At 37.5% G+C, this 20,656-nt stretch overlaps 1 long non-coding RNA gene across 1 annotated transcript in view; it reads right to left on the bottom strand.

The window, feature by feature from the left end:
• The window catches only part of LOC311288128, a 123,830-nt gene that overhangs the window by 29,892 nt on the left and 73,282 nt on the right, over positions 1–20,656 (bottom strand). The gene's annotated exons all lie outside the window — the stretch shown is intronic.

The raw sequence follows: 20,656 nt of genomic DNA, 5'->3' as shown, positions 1-20,656 counted from the left end.
AGATTGCAGAGAAATGACAAACACACCAATGTAAATATAAATAATTGTTATTATATATTTTTTTTGTATATAGTATATAACTGTCCCAAGTATACATGATGATGTTTAAGAGAATATTAGGAGGATTAAATACACACGATTCATGCATCATCTCTTATCTTTCGGACAAAGTGCACAACTCCTAGGCCTAGTGTAGTCCAATTACAGTGTACAAATGCTAATGAAGTCGAACTACAGACACTTTAGGTCTGTTTACAAAAACCCGAAAGGTACAATTCCAGTCAGACTAAAGCATTTGCATGCCGGAATTTTGTGCTGTCGATTAATTGTCATTTAAAAAATTGCGATTAAAGGGTTAGTTCACCCAAAATGAAAATTCTGTCAGTAATTACTCACCCTCATGTTGTTCCAACCCCGTAAGACCTTCGTTTTCTCGTCGCTTGATGAACTTAAGATTGAGCCACTGTAGTCACTTGGACTATTAACGATCTCTTTAATACATTTTCTGGGCCAGCAAGTTTCGGTCACCTAGAAGCCTATGGAGGAGTGATCCAGCTCTCAGATTTAATCAAAAATATCTTAATTTGTGTTCCGAAGATGAACGAAGGTCTTACGGGGTTGGAACAACATGAGGGTGAGTAATTACTGACAGAATTTTCATTTTTGGGTGAACTAACCCTTTAACGATTTAATTCTGTTTTATGTCACTTACAGTGTCAGCCTAATATGTTTTTTGTTTTGTTTTTTCTTGGAATCGTATACAATAATATTTAAAATTATTAAAAATCAAGAGATTAGAATTATTTTCAAAATTAAAATAAAATAGGCCCATTTGATTTACAGTGACAATTTGCTGTGACAATTAATAACATTTATATAATATAATAATAGAAATAATAATAATTGACTACTTTAATAACAGTGTTTTTTATACAGATTTTATTCTGTACTCCTCACTAGATTATGAATCCTCTGCTTCTCAAATAATTGTGATTTGAATGAATATCCACAAACAGACGATTAATCAATAATGCGATAGGCCTATGCATGACATCTTAAAAAGAGGAATTGTTTAGTCTGACAGTAGCACAGGTTACACTTTTCTCTAACTCTGTTAAACTGACCACTACTACAGCACAACAAATAGTCAAATCAAGTCAAGTCAACTCATCGTCATCTAATAGGAAAATAAAGTAACAGAGGTTGTTTTGGCTTCATAGCAGCTCTAGAATGAAGTTATTGTCCAGCTAAAGTTAATTTGATTGATTCACTTCCGTCGCAACGATCATTAGTTATTAACTTAGGCGACACCATTTTAACAGAAAACTCTTAAGTTCTTTCTGCGCAAACTTTCAAAAACGCGAACCCGTGAGAACACTGATGGCGTGCACGTGTGTATTACGAGTTCAGTCTAGGTATGCGTGTTTGAATATGCGCAGGTGTGTAGTCCTTCCCTACAAACCAACCCTCAACAAACTACATGTCTGGCCTTAAAATATATAATACAGAATTTTTATCGGAATTATCCCGACAACGCTTTATCTGTAGAGAGGTAAAGGGAGGGGAGGGATGCCTTCACAGGGGAGAGACTAGTTGACACTTCAGGACTGCGTTGCCGTCGCGTCAAGGCGCAGGTCCTTCATCAGATCTGGATACGCCCTGGATCCGGCGGACTGCGGTAAACCTCGGGATAAACAAAGGGACTAATATTAGCGTAGACGCCATTCTTCTTATGATGTAACGGGTACATCAGGATTTATGGGAAGTGTTCCCGGGTCCAGCTGACCTAATCTATGCAGCCTAACATTGAATTATAAATATAGAGGATTTATATAATCAGTATGCAAATTACAACACATTGCAAAATACATTATGAAGTCTTTTTCTTCCTTTCCTCTACTCTCTGTATGATATTAAGCAGATTAAAATCTCTTTGCTGTGTTGGTACAGTGGCACATGAGGGGCAGGCCAGAACTGACGGTATTGTTCTCTTTCTTTATTTATGTCCTGGCTGTACCAGGCAGATGAGGTAAGGCTTCTTTTTATGGTATTATTCTGTAGTGCTGATACATAGAGGCCTGCGTCAAATCCACACACACACACACACACACACACACACACACACACACACACACACACACACACACGCACAAATACCTCTCTGTCTCTACAGCAGCAAACTCATACTCCTCCCATTGCTCTGGCCTCTCTTGCCCCCCTCCCCTCCTCTCCTCCCCCCATTTCTCCATCAATAGCACTTTTCCCCTCTTCTCCTCTGCGTCCTCTTTTAAACCAGTCCCAGCATTAGCATGTGAATCGCTTGTATATCTTCTTTTATATGATGCACTGACAACTGGCTTTTTAGAAAAGGAGGAGGAAAGAAGGAAGAAAAAAATATAAAGACTCAAAACCTCCCCCTCACCAGAAAAAAAGACGAAAGAAGAGAAAGAAAACATGTTATTTGCTCTCTCAAGAACTTACACAGACCGCATCCCTCAAAGACTCAAGCTAACTTATATAAACACATAGGAAGTACATGGAAGCTAATATTATTAGCTAATAACCACTGTTAACCTTTCACCTTGTAATTATATTAAATGGCAGAATACAAATCTCACTATTATACAATAATCATAAGGCTTACCTAAGGATTGACCTTAGGACTGAACAAGTACATACTATTTGATAACATGTTAGTTGGACCAAACACAGCTTTTGAATAGTGTTCTGTTAGCGTTGTACATCTCTCTCCCTGCCTGTCACACACACGCACACACACACACAGCTCTTTCTGTCATTTTTACATTGTTAGGTAAGGTTAGCCTCTTTGAAAGTCTAGTAGTTCAAATCCAAACAGACACACCAACCTTTTAGCAAAGGGTCAACCTTGCTCTTCCTTCCTCCCAGACACAGACACACACCAGTATAAGGTTTCCAACTAACATCCCCACAATAATTCAAATTTTGTAATATCACAAGGCAATGTTTCAAAAAGCAGATCAACTTCAAAGAGTTGAAACTGACAGATTAATAGTGGCACAGAAATGCATCATCATAAACCATCGAGGTTCGACCCATTAAACTCAGATCTTTTGCCCTACAAAGGCACATTAAAGAAAACACACACACACACACACACACACACACACACACACACACACACACACACACACACACACACACACACACACACACACACACACACACACACACACACACACAAATGTGAGGAGACTGACTGTCCAAGCATAACAGCTGTTTACCTCCTCTCCTTCTCTCTCTTTGCCAGCTGACATCATCCTCTCACCTCTCCTCCCATCTTTTTCTTGGATGAGTTGTGTTATGACAAGTTTAATTGTGTGCTGTCTAACCCATAACATTTCTGTAAATATTGGTCATGCCAAGGCCGTCAGTAACAGGAAGTATGTGAACTGCCTTCTCTTCACAGTAGCACAATGCCAGTCTTTGTTCTGTGAGCGATTACTATGAGTTATTTTGATACTGCTTCACTAGACATACACACTGAGCTAATCTGCCTACATAGATAACACACTGCATATATATATATATATATATATATATATAGGGTAGGTTAGGCTACTAGATTTAAAATTATTTGTTTAATTCAGGATGGGTTGCTAGCTCCAATCAAGATGAAATTTTTCTAAAAATTACGTAAAAAAAAGAGACGAGGCCGAGGGCCGTGAGAGAACGGGGGGAAGGATGACTGATGATGAGCGTCACCTGCACCTGTCTCGTATCTCTCACGGAGGAGCTTCGGAAGTGACAACAGTGAAGGATGAGAGAGGACCAGGCCTGGACTATTTTATGTTGTTTTGTTTATGTGTGTGCGGCAGTCATCCATGAGGGGCTGCCGCTTTTACTTTCGTTTTGTGTTGGTTTATTTTTGGATGATTAAAGTATGTTGAATGTTCGCCGGTTCCCGCCTCCTCCAACAAGTAACATTCGTTACAATGACTAATTACAACTATCCAATAGTAAGCTAGCTTCGCGTATAAGACTTGCAGATCAAAATGATAATAATCTAGGGACTGTTCGGTTCTAAGACAAACACTTATTCAGTATCAGTAAATTAGGTGTACCAAAGAATCATAAAACAAAGAACATTTATATCTTAACCATAATCGTGAGGTGAAAATGAGGATCCACTCTGCCATTGTCACACAGCGACGTTGCTGTCTGTAAATTCCTTTAGAAAAGAGTGTGTGCCGCACTTGAGCGCATTTTCAGACGCAAATCTTGGAGAAGCTTCTAATGAAATTGGGAGCGGCAGTGCAATAATTTGATAACAAAAGTTCTATTGTCATATATTTTGCTTCTAGTATTCTAGTTTAAGTGAAAAACCAGGGGACCCCCAAGGGTAATTATTGGGCCTTATAGGGGGTCCCTTAATGCTTATGGGAGTTCCGGGACCCCACAACCCCCCCCCCCCCCCCTCCCCCCCCTCCCCCTGAATTCGAACACTGCTGAAGTCTCTATTAAATTGATTTTTCCCCTCATTTATAGACATTAATTATAGCCATTCAACATTACAGTATACTTGAAAGCTATCATTTTAATGGGCTTTAAAAAATAACAACTTTTAATTTAAGTGAACTTACAACAATCTTCACATAAACCATTGTAATAAATGTCACATTTAGCTGTGCCTTTAATATATCAGGGCTTAATGCTAAGATTTGTTTTTTCTTACAGTCGGGCCAGTTCAGGTTTTTACCTGTCCTGCTAAATTGCACAAAAAAGTAATTGTTTTCATTGCTTTTGACCCTTGCAACTTTGTAAACAGTGCTTTAAGATTTTCAGGTAGGTCTAACAGGTAAATATATAAATTGAATAATCAAACACTGCACAGTCTTCACTGCATAACTTACATATTTAATATGGATTAATCCTCATTAGAGCTACAAAATATATTCAGTCAAGAGCAGTAAGTAATTTTCTCTTTGTCTTTTGTTCTTTGATTAACATTATGATAGACAGCAGCAGGTTTATTAGGCTGCTGTCACTAAGACCTAACACACATGACCCGGATCTGACACACACACCTATTTACATAACTCTTTTTAAATCTTTTTAACTCATTTAAGACTCTGCTTACAAGGATACTTGACAAAACGTGAATTTTAACATAACTGTGTTTTTGTACGTTCAAGAGTGAAAGGGAACTTAATGCATCATTGGCGCACTGTCTGAAGTGGCATTCTGTGCGCACGATGTGTTTCGGGTGTTTGTTCACAGAGAGTCGTTTCACAAACAGCGTGCCAGTACAGATTGGAGTTCTTTTTTTGCATCTTATTTCGTTTGAATGGTTTAATAGCACTTGAATGAATGATAGCGCGAGCATACTGTAGCGCAGCCAAAGGATGACAGAAAAAAGAGATGCTGCATTAATTGCGCTAAATATTTTTAACACGTTAAATTGAAAAAAGAAAAAGATAAACTACAGTCACTTCTAGAATATATGCAGTTTATGATACAGTGAATGACAGTTATTTTTATATTTATATATATATATATATATATCTACAAATTGTCACTTTTCACATGGGCATCAATGTCTTGTGGACACCCAAACACAGTTGATACCTTCTTTGATCTGGTATATATTGTTTCAGAGTTAAAATTCTTTCCTTTTTCCTCTCCCCTTTTTTGTCTCAGGATGTCTCGGGAGGTTTCTATTACAAGTGGCTGGAGCTGTTAAATACTGTTGAGTGATTCAGTAATGAGAACGTATGAACAGGCGTGGGTTCCCTTATACTGTCCTTGTGTGTGTGTGTGTGTTCCTGTAACTGACGCTTGCGGTTACTCACACTAGGGGGGGGCAGGGTGACTCACTACTATGTCATCACTAATAACCCTCGCCGAAGAGAATCGGTAACACGCATATTTATATGCGTGTAAGCACACACATACAATCACAATGGTCATTTATAGTCAAAACAGTATCCTGTCAGACTGAGGGTTATGTAAGCATACTAATGCATTTGATACAATGGTTCGTAAAGAAGCTCACACTACCCCAGTCCACATAGCTGAAGGGCTCTCTGAGAAATTGACTGTGTGAAAATCTCTATCTACTTCATAATATTGTTCTGTGAGCTTCCCAGACTCTGCAACATGTGCTCATAATGTTCTTAAAATTGGTCAATGATTGAAAAATATTGTGACACAGCTTAGAGAAATGTACCCAAGGTTTTTTTGCTCAAGGCTGAGTACAAGTATTTCAACACTACTAAGCCAACAAGACTGTTTCTTTAAGATACTCATCTAAAATACTGTTGCTCTAACCCATAATAAGACGAGTCCTAAACATGAACCTCTCCAATCAGAATGATTACTCAGGAGTTTCTGTCTGTTTGTAAAGCTTTCCCTGTCGCTTCCTCCTTATAATATCACAGAAAGAAAACAAAAACAGCCCTGGATTGTTGATTTACGAGAGGTTGCTTTTAACAAGCCTAAACCGTAATAAGTTGCAAGAATCATCCTCATAACTGCTCCGCTCTCTGCGCGTAAGTCTGTGCAACATACATGATGTGTGTGTGTGTGTGTGTGTGTTTGAGTGATTTATCAGTCTATAGCGCTGAAATCATAAGCTGGACGTAGTTAAGTGACGGCACTTTGACACACTTATAAGTTCATAGAAGATCGTTATATGCTAACACAACATCCCGGGTACTTACTGACACACTTGGCAATTGAATTGAGGTTTATATGGGTTAGAATTATCAGCATTTGCTCAAAATCAGGAATGCATATGTGCATTAATCTTAATGAGTAATGGCCGATAAGATAGGGCTGCACAATTTGGGGAATAAATCAAATTTCTTAAAAAATGTAAACTCAATGTTGTGCCTCTTTCGAAGGGCTGCACAATTTGGTCCACAATTTTGTGATTATATATCAATATGACTATAAGAAGTAATTATTATTACTACTACATAAAAATAAGAAATATTATTATTGTAATACTTTAATGTATAATAAAAACTCACCCAAGAAGATATTCATGAAACATTAAACCGAACCCCACCCAAAACCCGTAAGTTCTTCAGGACCCTTTAGGTTTGGGTCAGGACCTCTATGCATAAAAAAAAACAAACAGGTTGCATCATTTCCGGTTCATGTCTTTTGTATGTGCTTTGTTAAATATAAAGCCATGTTAGACAGGATACCTTCAAAGGAGCGAGCAAAGATAAGCATAACTGATGTCCATCGCATATGCAGATTGATATCTAAAAGTTATTTTATTTTTCTTCTACATTTACATTTACATCTACATTTCTACTTACATTTAGATATTTAAATAGAAGCTGTCTAGCTAGGTTAGCTGATTACCTTAATGTCCAAAGATATCGGCATCAGTTCGTACTGCAGTTAACACTTTCTCCGACAAGCGGATGCAATGAGACCACTTCACGTGAGTTTGTTCACGTGATGTTCAGCATAAAGCCTATCTTTCCTCGAGAAGAACCTTGCATTTGTTTTTCTGATATCCAAAGTATTCCCATATTGCAAATTTTAACCTCTTTTACAGCAGGAAATAAAGATTAGCAATAACAGCATCTATATCTGACATTTTCTCAGCTGTATGTGTGTGTGGAGCAAGTTGAGAGTTTAAGAAGTCAAGTTTTTCCTCCCAATACCATAAATAAGCACATGTATGTTATACCGCTACAATCCTTTTATTGTTATTTTAAAAATCGGCAGGAAAATGTAGTTGCAATAGTCTTCCATATTGTGGCATATCCTAATGAAACGGCTTCTGGAATGAGATTCTTTTTTTTTTTTAATTCAGGACTTGATTTTGTCCTCGGGAATTGATTGGACAGTCGGAAGTTGGGTATTGCTACTAAATGGAGGCAGATAAGCACACACTGTACAGAGTTTTTAACATTACCTGAAAGGCCAGAATCTGTAAGTGTCAATGTTCACTGCTTACATTCCTACTATGGGAGAAAAAAAAATGTTTGGGAATGGAATGGTTCGGGGGGGCTGAGACAGGGTCACTTTATCAGTATTAATTTCCAGCTTGTGGGCACAATGACCCAGAATAGAGCTCAGGAGATCCTTGTGAACACATCTGTGGCCAAATAATGAAATATAAAATGAATCAGAGTGATAATCCTTACTGCTTCTCTGTTATGAATTTTAAATACACAAATAAATAACATCTATCACGACCTTTAGTGCAATTATTAATGATTAAATATCAAATACTAATAGTACTAAATGCTGTTAAAGGCTAAACACAATGTAACTAACAAAATATGACATCCTTTGACATTCCATACAGCTACTGTAAACAGTGTGTTTGCGCGTAATGGGGTCAGGATTGAAGGGGATAAAGAGCATCTTATAATCGAGCCAGATTAATAGTCGCAGCTTTAGGGATGTCTGTGTCTGCCTGCATGTATTTGTCAATCTTCAAATGGTCCCAGGATTAAAGCCAAGATCTCTCTAGTGTTCAAGCAAATGTCTTGAGTTACATTTCAGATGTTTAGGAGAGCTTAAAATTACCTCTCTCACCTCTCTGTTCTTCCAGCAAATTCCCTTCATTTTCAGAAATCAAAGATTACAGCACACATCGATTTGCTCTAGTCTGGAGAGCTTATGAGAATGCATGTTTGCTCACTATGTTTACTATGAATGATTAAATGTTGCATCAGTATGTCTTGTACTCTGAATTCCTCTCTGATCGGGGTGGCTAAAGCTTACAGAACAACACCGACGTCAATGAACTACAAAACTGATATTCTAAAGGGGAAACAAATTCAGTTAGATAAAGCAATCTTCAGATAATACTATCAGCGAAATATGATGAAATGTTTGTGCCAGTGTGATTCTGTGCAATCACACTGACACAGTGATTGGGAGGCATGGGAGAATTAAACGCTGCAAGAAAAGCATAAGTCTGAAGCTTCCTGTAAAACACCTGCTCACGGATGTGTTTTGCTCACAAGGAGAAGAAAGTGTACCATAACTACTGGTCTCAGCCCAAATATGTACCCTTCAAAGAATTTATTGCAAATAACAAATATCTTTTGTTCATGTAAACCAGTCAGAGACAATGAGAGACTTTTGTATATGCGTCTGACCTAATTCTGAGAACTAGAACACACCAAACTTAACCCGACACCTGTTATAACAACTGATTACAGACACATTTATGCAGATCATCAGGTGAATAGACAAATATACAAGGCTAAATAGCTATATCAACATCACCGCCATCCATTTGTCAACACGCTTATACCTCAATCTAAAACATGACTGTGAATGTAAATAATTCTGTGAAGGAAACAATGAATCAGCAACTTGTTTTGAATGATTTAGGCACAATGTGGTCCCCATCACACAGAAGTGTCAGAACACTGAAGAAACGTCAGATAATTCGCCTTAAGCGTGACACCACGTGACATTATCATGACACCGCACTGTGAACAACGTCCTCCGATATTTCTCGCCTCGGGTGAAGTTTTTGTTATGAAGCATAAGAGTGCATATTAAGCAGGAAGAAAAATGTGTTCTGTCAGCACCGGTCAAAGGCTTCTGCATTCACACATGGGTGACAAAAGGAGGAGGTGGTGATAATCTAGACTGGAGAGAGGGTTTGTGAAATAAATCAGCATAAATACACACACACACACAAATACAAAGACATATGTAGGCTAGACAGGGCTCTTGGGCCTGCTCCAGAAAACAGGGAACAAAGTCTGCACATAGATTAATATTTGTTCTGTACCACTCATAGTTCAGCACATAACACGCTAAAATAACAACACTGTAACTTTGGACCCCCTGTACCCCATAACCTCTTTTTCCTTCACTTTAAAAGGGTTGTTTCATGTAAAATCATTTAAAATAAAAGAGTTGAATGTACTATAAGAACATGTAGGACTAACTGTAATTTTCAGAAATCAAAACTCCTCTGAACCCAAAAATATATATAAAAAAAACGGTATCATCCAGAAATCATTGAAGTTACATATAAACACATTACTGAACACATTTATGAGGCAATGATGCCTACTCGATATGCAGCAACTTGGATTGAACATCCAGTGATGTAGTGAGATTTTTTTGGTGTAAACTTGCAACCCATTAATACTGTATTTACACAGCAGTCTTACAGGTAGAGTGTGTATATATATACACAGTACTGTGCAAAAGTCTTAGGCATGTTAATATCTATCTATATATATATATATATGTGTGTGTGTGTGTGTATATATATATATATATATATATGTGTGTGTGTGTGTATATATATATATGTGTGTGTGTGTGTGTGTGTGTGTGTATATATATATATATGTGTGTGTGTGTGTGTGTGTGTGTATGTGTATATATATATATATACACACACACAATTAATTAATTAGTTGGGTGAAAATATAAATAAAAGACTGAACATTTTTTGGGTAATATTACAAATTCATCAGGATTTTTAATGAATTAAATAAATATGTGGGGAAAAAAGGAAAACAATTATGTGATTCATTCAAGAACAAACAAATTCAGCGATTCATTTTGCATGTGAAATCTATACATGTGTGTAGTATATGAATTGCTCTTAACCACAAATCAACTGTAGAAGTGATGCAACTGAACTGTGTTAATAACACAAATGTGTTAGTGTTACTAAGTGTATGTCTGTCTGTCTGTCCCTCTTAATTAAATCAAATCAGTAATCATCATTAAAAATATCTTGATTGATTATGCTTTCACTGCTTATTTTGTACTATAAAATAAACTTTCATTTAAAAAATACACATACAAGTAATTTAAACACATTTACATGTACATTTTTACAGTTTTACCCTTGGTCTAGACCAGAATTTCAGTCTTAAAAAAATATGAAAATAGTCAGTCTCCCCGAGACTCATCCTCCCTTGTAAACCATTAGTGGAGTGTCAGTTGAATCGCTATCAATGTCTCTGTAAGTGTACATGACTCTCAAACTTAAAGTAGCTTGTGTGTAGGGGGATTTGATATTGGTTGTAACTGCAGCTGACAGCAGAAATACAAATCCCTGGCAAAACTCAAGTGTGAAAAACTATCAAATTGTCAGCCATGACAGGAATACTGTAGTTGCAGAGATTAGGGTCTCGCTGCCATGAGACAATAGGCTCATTTAGCCCTGAAGAAACAGTGAGGACTTGTTTGTGCATGTGTGACCATGCTTATTAGAGTTTCATTAGAAGAGAAAATAAATGAAAGAAATATTCACTTAAGTAGACGTGTTAGAGACACAAATGTTTTACAGAGCCTAAAATAAAATTGAAAGTAAAATAATAAATAGTAATAAAATAAAAAGTATTATTCAAGTCTTAAAGTTCATATATTTACAGTGCAAGTAAATAATTTCTTACTTGAAAAACAAGGATTTACAGTGCAAGTCCCCAAAACCAGCATTCTTCAAAATGTCTTCTTTTGTGTTCTGCAGCAGAAAGAAAGTCATAAAGGTTTTGAACGACATAAGGGGGAACAAATGATGACAGAATGTTCCCTTTTGAGCGAACTATCCCTTTAAATAAGGTTTATCGAATACATCATTCATCCTGGGTGGGTGCGTCTTACAGACTGTAATATCTGTTGTTAACTGCACATTTCATGGGTTGACAGGAGTGTGACAGAGGTATGAGTGTTTGGAAGGAAGGATGAACACAAAACTTCAAACACAGGCAGAGGAAACAGACTCAGTAAAAACAAGCCTAAACTTGGCCAGCAGCATAACAAACCTATGAAGATGCACAAGCTGAGACACACATCTGTGGTAAACATCTAATAAATTGATAGATCTTAAAAAAAAAAAAAAAAAAACACAAGGTGATGATGAATGTTGTACTGTTAAGAGTGAGAGGTGAAAACGCCTTTAGAAAATATTATTAAAATCCTCTTACACACACACACACACACAGACTCAGACTTTTCCCATAAGTCTATGAGGGCAGTCACAGACGACCCCATTCTTATCCCACCCTAAATGAAGCTTTTTACTATAGTCTGAGGAGGGGGAAACAGTGTCAAGGTCTAGACATCACACACACACACACACACACACACACACACACACAAAGAATTTTGGTATCCAGACTTTTGTGGAGATACTCTTTGTGACTGTGAGGGGCTTTTACAATGTAAGTTTCTGGAGGATTGTTGTACCAATTTTTTTTTATTAAAAAATAAACAAGGAGAACACAATCCATAAATAACCAACAAACAAGCAATTATCAAATGAATAGTTCTGACTCTAAATTCTGATTGGACAAGCCACTTTTAAAGCATTTGTGAAATGCAGATAAACACACCTGTTACCGCTTAATATCATATATGAATGTAATAATCTCTTGTAGCTTATTGATTTAATAACAACAATAATAAAACTAAAACTATAACTGGTAAGTGAGATTCAAGTTACATATGAAATGGTTTGTGTTTTAGTGGGCACATTTAGGGAACACTTGACGATGGTGGGTGACAGTGGCCTGTGAATCACAACAAATAAAACATTTAGCCCCTGACACTGGGACACACACACACACACACACACACACACACACACACACTCTATGACGTTCTGTGGTTGCCACCCCAGACACAATGGACCTGCTGTGTTGACAACTCAACTGCGAAAGAGCTTAACCTCCGCTCCTGAAGGTCAGCTCATTACCACAGCAACAGTCCACGTCCATGATAATGAGCCACATTATCAGAGCAATATGAAAATCACACTCACAGGCAAGTTTACTTTTGTGTTCACACTCAAAGACATGCACTTCTCAACGCACATACAGTGTTACCCATGCAAGCACCACAAGTGCAGAAAACCAGAGAGAGAAAAATATGACAAAGTTTGCATGTGTGTGAGAGAGACTGGAGGAGACGCTTTCAGCTTGAGAAGGAGCAAGATGAGGGGGGACATGTTTTGCGGTGTGTAATTGGCTAGAGATGTCAGCAGGTGGAGGTCCATTGTTCTCTTTGATGGGATTATTTGCACTTCTCACCACTGGAAGCCCAGGTAACATCAGGAGGAGCAATTCATGCTTATACTATACAGATTTAGCTCTCCCTCTCTCGTTCTGTCTCTTGTAATTGCCCTTGCTCTGTAATTAGAGCAAAGGCTTGACGTCCCAACACGCTTGCTGGGTCCCCACTCAAATCGCTCAAGGCAAAAGTAAGTAACGGCACACAAAGAACAATATCCCAATTTCACACATTGCTCACTCTGTTTTGGTATAAATCTTCTTTTTTTTTCTACTGTGGTTCAATTTTCCATTTATTTAGAAGTGCATGCTATCCAAACTGACCAATACTAATTAACTGGAAGAGGAGGGTTTAATGAAAAGCTGTTTACTGTTTAAATATTTTTTAAGAGAAAAAAAAGTTAATAGTAAAAGCAACAATGATAATTATTAATATCCTGAGCCAAGTGTACTATCATTATTAATGCAATTAATTACTGAGATGAACAAAAAGAGAGTGATTATAAATTAATAGTAAAAATGAAATAAGAATTATGTTATGATGTAGATGATGTTGTCATTAAAATTCAAAGACATGCACGATAGGTGAATTCGGGACAGTAAATTGCCTATTTGTATTAGGGGTGCAATGGTTCTCGATAAAAAATCTAACCGTACCGTTCTCAACCCACAATTTGGCATGCACTTGCACTGCGGTTCATCTTAAATCTGATGATGACGCAACTATAATATGGTTAGTTAAAAATATAAATCCGTAAAAAAGACAACCAGAGTTCGGCTAATGTATGTTTCTGTTGATGGATACGCATTCTGGCTTCCCAACATGTTACAACAGCAATGATAAAAAAAAAAAAAGTGGACAAAACAGTAACTCTTTGAAAACTTTGATCAATAGAAGTGCAGTATGCTCATCCCCCGGTTGTTGATAGCGAGAGTGCAGGTGAGACCTGAACAGCACACGTTGCTATCTGTGTTAAACTAAACTCATTTAAAGGGATAATTCACCCAAAATTTTTAATTACTTCATTAATTACTCACCCTCATGTAGTTCCAAACCTCAAAAGACTTTCCAAAAGACTTTCGTTCATCTTTAAGCCTCGTCAATTTAAGCACTCAAGTACAAGAAGACACAAAAGAGAACTCGCGTACACTGATTTGTGTGTGCACTTATCCGAAGCGTGCACACCACTGAATCACTCTCTTCCATTAAAGTGAAGCCGCCAATGTCTCAATATGGCGTTGACATCTTGCGCTGATTCGGGACCCGAGTCTGCGCAGTAGTGAGCGTGAAGTGGAACCGCGGTATCAAGGCCCCTCCCACACTCCCACAGAAATGGTTAGTACAGTTTACAGCAGAACAACTCAGTATGTCAGTGTGAAATAAACAGTTATGGAAATGTAGAAATTAAAGTTAAAGCTCCAATCTCCTCCCGAAGATCCCGAAAAAAGTCAGTTGGTGCCTCAGTGACTACTTCGCACAGAGAAGCTGTGAATCACAGCTGTCAATCATGACTTCACACACCCATTTTTATAGCATCAAATAACTTTTACAACTATAACTTTAAAGGGGTGGTATAATGCCCCTTTCACAAGATGTAAAAAATAAGTCTTTGATGTCCCCAGAGTGTGTATGTGAAGTTTTAGCTCAAAATACCCCACAGATATTTTTATACAGCATGTTAAAGTTGTCACTTTTTGAGGGTGAGCAAAAACGCACCGTTTTTGTGTCTGTTCCTTTAAATGCAAATGAGCTGCTTGTCCCGATGCAGTGGGCGGAGCTTCAAGAGCTTGTGTCCTTTTACCTCACACAGACATGCACTGAAAATTTCAAAAACTTTTAGCCTTTTATGTTCAAACTGGAGTCAGACAAAGATGGAGAGACTCAAGAAGAAGGACATTTCTGAATGGTTAGTTGGTGAATTTATGAAGCTTATATGTGTTGTTATCTTCTAGTCACTGATTAGCATATTCTGTCATGATAATCTATAAATCGCTCCCGGGTGCGGGGTTTATGTAGATTTTTGGGTTAGTGATGTCACTAACCTGGGAGGAATGTCGTGTAGTCCTTAAAAAGCAATTTCTTTAAAAGAAAATATCTCCCTTTGCTTTGAACTTTGAGCTTTGTAACTTTGCAGATGTTGTTTATGCTCAAAAAGCAACATTACACACTAACTAAAGTTAACAAAGTGAAATCATAATCAACCACCCCTTAAACAAATAACTAAAATCCACTTATTTAAATAATAAACACTAGAACTTACATCAGCGTGATAAAAACTACCTAAAATGAAAGAAACCATCTTTGAAAAAAAAAAAAAATTGAAGTGTAATTTGATTGTTTGTCTCACGTCCCATTAGATTACATGGAGAGGGTGGGACTTATTACCTACACTGCATCAAGCCACCTGGGGGCGATCGGAAAGTTTTGTCTTCACTTTTCAGGACTTTTCAGGAGCTGCTTCTCAGACAGTGTGTAAATACGAAGTTCTCTTTCAAGTCTTGAGCTTGAACAGACTAATTCACACCAAAATGTGTTCAACACGCCCTTTTTAGCGAGTATCCTAGCAAACAAAGTAGGTAATGTCTTAAGTGAACGTAAACAGTCGAGAAAGACAACCCATGTGTATCAGAATCAGTATTTTGGATCCGTGCATCATGTCTTAAAGTGGCAGCAGCCTAATATACAGTACCGGATATCTGCTTTTAATGTTAATTAGGTTACAAAAGACAAGGAAATCACTGCTCTTGACTGAATAGCTTTTGTAACTTTAATAATAATTCATCTTTATTTAATTTATACAGTGAAAACAATGCTATTTTACATTTGATTACTTTATTCGATTTCTGCACCTGAAAAGATACCTAAATAACCTGAAAAGCACTATTTCATTTGCATCTTTATTCTATTGTATTTATTTGTGCTGTTACTTGTAGTTTGATTATTTGTTCTTATTTTCTTTATTTTTATTTGACAGTAGTCCTTTTTTTCCTGAACATAGCACATACCGAACACTACAAAACAGTGAGCCTAAAACCGTGATAAAAACAGAACAGTGAGTAATATGAACCATTACACCCCTAATACATATGAGTGAGAGTGTGAATGAGTCTGTGTGTGTGCGACCTGTGATGGACTGGCCATTTCTCCAGGGTGTTTTCCTGCCTTTGGCTCGAGATGCTGGGATAGGCTCCAGCATCCCCATGACTCTACATAGGACAAATGGTTTTATTATTATTATTATTAATAAATTGATTTTATCATTATAGGAAGAAGTAAGTTAACTGTAGCATCATACTTGATGCAGTTAATCATTGTGAGGTACAAAAAAGAGTAAGAGATACAGAGGGAAAAGGGAAAAAAAGAGACCGAAATCATACCAATAGACATATCTGAGTGTGCAGAAGATAGATGTCCCATATGGTGCAGGGTTGATCCAAGGTAATTCTGAAAGCTTAACCATGCTGTATCCTGATAAAGAGGTCAGGAACAAACACAACAGACATATGTTTTGTTCTCTCTCTCTCTCTCTCTCTCTCTCTGTTCTTTATTCTACTCTTTCCTGAAATTAACAATCCTTCATAAGACAACTGATTTCACTGACACGCTTTGAGAACACAATGCTACATCCCACTTATTGGAGGACATCAGTGATGCTTATGCATAGTCTACATACATTCATACCAGTCTGCTCTTGTTAAGCTAATATGTATTAATATAGCATACCAGGACTAATTAGTTTTGCTCTGTGATGGGTAAATTGTGAATGAACTTTCCATCGATTCGCACTGTTACATATTAGCTCTGCATAATCAATGGATAAAATGAGCCTGGTGCTCATTAAAGAGAAAATTACCACATGGATCAGTTCTAATAGCCCAGACTAAAGGTTAGAGCTGCGAAATGCGTTGCTCCACTGAGACGCAGAGTTTGTGTGTCAGTATTGGTCCATAATGGCTTTTGACTTTCTACTGTAAAATATTCTGACCTCATGGTGAAATTTCTGTGCCTGTGAACCCTCTTGGTTTAGACTGTCCAAGAGATGAATTAATTCGACAAATAATGTGTTCAAAGGCACTGCGACATTACGGTGTTCTCATTTCAGGGTTTGAGTTTTGTCTACTGGGGCAGTCCAGTCGGCTGGTGTGTGATTCATCTGTGCCCGCATCAGCCGTATCGAGTGCTGAATCGATGCTTCAGAAAACACAACGCCGCTGTAAGTGTTCAGCATCCTCTCGAGTCCGGCCTGCATCTCTGACTGTTAGAGCTGATCAGATTAGCATTGTGGGAATATTGCTGCAAAACCACCCTGGTGTGTCAGCGATACTAGTAAATGTGATCGTTTTGTGCAGACCGATGCACTCTGCCCTCCACAGATAAGTGGTCAGGCAGGTCACATAAACAATGAGAGAGAAGAGCAGATAAAGATTCAATAAGAATTAGAAATAAAAAATTAAGCAAACTAGGGAGAATAAAAGAAGGAAAGTGAGAGAGAAAGAGGGGGGCGAACTGGAGCGGCTACTCAGGAATAAAGCCAAATGTTTGCTTCTCTCAGCTCCCATTACAAATTAGAAGTATTTCAGGGATGAAAGAGAGAGAAGAAGGGAGAGGCAGAAACAGGACGAGAGCGATTTGCAAATGAATGCAGTAGTAGTTGTGGAAATATAATCGTGGCTCCCTTCTTGGTTGATCGGGATAAATGACATCTCCACTCATGGGAAGGGAAACAGACTCGCTCTCTCTTCACAGAATACACATTCACAACACTTCTCATCTACACACCCAGGCAACTACTCCTGCGAAAGCGTCAAACAAATGAATGAATGAAAAAAAATGAACATTCACTAAGATAAAAGCCAGGGCTTTTAAATTGAAATTGAAAATAAAATTGAAATTTTGTGCTCCGACATGCGGATGAGTAAATAAGGAATTTTCATTTTAGGGTGAACTGACCCTTTACATCAAAAGCATCAGGTCAGTCTCTTTTTGACATCTGTCATATTCCAAAAAGATAAATAGAAGAAGGCCTTGAGAGAGAGAGAAGTCAGGCTTTAAATATGATTTCTGACTGACACAAACACGCTGAGTGAGTGAAACCCATTAGAGCTGCATAATCTCCCTTTTCTGGACTATAACAATGATTTGAGTGGAGGAATGCTTGGGTTTTGTGGGGTTGGGACATTGATTCAGCTCAGCATTCAGAGTAGTAAATCAAGTCCAACTTCCTATCCTGAGGCCTATTGGCGTAATTCAGCCTGTCTCTGCCATACTAGTCAGTTAGTTTAGAGAGAATACATTCAATACATTGAGCGATCCACTGACAAAGCATAATGAATTACACAGCTTTAAAGTCGCAAACACGCTCACACAAACACACACACACACACACACACGCACAGAGGGAAATTATAAAATCTCATTACTGTGAACCTCACAGGTTGTAAGCATTAACCTACTGGTTTTATGAGGCATTTATGGAACCAAATAAGATGTCCTTTTTTTATCAAATTCCATTAAAGCTGATTAAAAAAAAAAACAAGTTACAGGAGATGACGTTGTAGTGGAATGCAAGCATTTTATTTGAAATGAGTGTTCTTTGAAAATGCTAACCAGTTATTGCTTTCCCCCTTCCTTGTCCCGCTCTCATAACACACTCACACACACTCCCTATTAATTACTCACTGCTGTAGTCTCTCTCTCCAGCTCTATCATTTCTGTAATACTCTAAACTATTGCACATTTTTATTTAAGATTTTAAGAAAAGGTTTTCTCACATCTATGTATATGAAAGAGAGGGACTACAAACAGCTGGTCTAGTCTTTCAGCGCTTGTCCCATTGTAATCTGCATTAGTCCCATTGCAGAGGAGTTCAGTGGGTCAAACTCTTTAAGTGTCTGTAGGGAAAGATTCAGCTCTGCTCACAGGAACTGGCTACAACACACACACACACACACACACACACACACTTTAGTTTAGGGTCCAATTCTCACTATTAACTATTTGTTTATTAGCATGCATATTACTAGGATATTGGCTGTTTATTAGAATTTATAAAGCACATTAAAGCCTTATTCTGCATGACCATATTCTACACCCCTTAATCCTACCCAATACGCACACTTAACTACCTTGCTAACTATTAATAAGCAGTAGTTATGAGGCAAAAGTTGTAGTTAATAGTCCAATGAGAATTGGATCCTAATCTACAGTGCGACCATATATATATATATATATATATATATATATATATATATATATATATATATATATATATATATATATATATATATTGCGATATATCGAGTTTCATTTCCAAAAATGACATTGATACTTGAAATTTACTTGAAAATGTACACATTTATACATATTTCAACAACTATGAAATACATATTGCACAATACAAAGCAGCTTAGGTAGCTTGGTTTATTACTGCAGATCTGAAAATAATATAATGCTCATTATGAATCTAGTATAAAAAAACACCTCATTGGAAATCCAACTTTAATCTGGAACAAGACCATTCCACATAAAACCCTGAACCATATGTCGTATGTGAGAGTGAGGATGCATTTGTGCGTGTGTGATCGGTCTATCCTCAGCAGGCTCAGAGGGTTATCTTGTATGTCTTATTCTCAAAAGAGGGTTTTACAAGGAGAGAGAGAGGATTGGTTTCTGAATGTCCTTCAAGGAATTACACTAACACAATTGGCTTAAAAAGGATTTTCATCCCTAATCTACAGTTCTGTTAAAGTCTTTGTTTTGTTAAGTTTATGCTCACAATGTGTTGTGATTTAAGTGAACTCTTTTTTTTATTGTGACATTTTTGTTTAAAATGTCCTTTTCATCATCCGGCACAACGCAAACCCCCCTGACCTGAGCCATCTTCATGAGTGATGCTCTGTGTAATATAACCAATGTCTGTGTGAGAGAAAGGATTTCACATGCGGCTCTCACCGCCTTCAATAAATAAGAGACAGCGTTCAACAGAAACGCAGTGAAGAGTGGAAGGATAACACTTACGGCTAACACAAATTCTTAGAATGACAGAAAGCTCAACTTGGGCATTTGTCTATCTGCCAGAGAGCAAACCTGCCGATGCAGGACGGGGTGATCAGTTTAAACTCTTTCACATGTAACACACACACACGCATGTACATTCACACTCTTGTTCTCTGTCTCTTAATACATACAAATGAGAAGAAAAAACAACAACATGCAGAGTATGATAATTATTCTCATACTGTACGTCATATGTCCCTGATTATACTTTTACAGATTTATGATTCCTGAGCACACTGATAAGCCAACCCATACTAAACAAACAATCGATAATGGCTCTGTTATACAACAGCAACAATAGGACAATGTTGCCATTATACAGATATTTATACCCAGTCCACTATGCTGATTTCACTCCTCATTTATAGGGGCTTCCTCATAAATCCACTGAAGGCTAATGTGGCTGCTAATGCACAGTAAACGGCCAAACGCCTTATCGATCACCTCCTCCGAGGGCTTTTTTAACACCTTTAAAAGTTAGGATGACACAAAAATATTCAAGGAGAAACGTGCTCTTCCAAAGTCTAAAGTCACATGAGACAAAGCTTTTAACACATTTTCTGACATTCAAAATGTCTTAAATTGGTGTTTT

Source organism: Rutilus rutilus (assembly GCF_951802725.1).
Source record: "Rutilus rutilus genome assembly, chromosome: 3".
Taxonomy (NCBI): domain Eukaryota; kingdom Metazoa; phylum Chordata; class Actinopteri; order Cypriniformes; family Leuciscidae; genus Rutilus; species Rutilus rutilus.
Note: the sequence above shows the minus strand (reverse complement) of the source record. Positions and strands in the feature narration are given on the sequence as shown.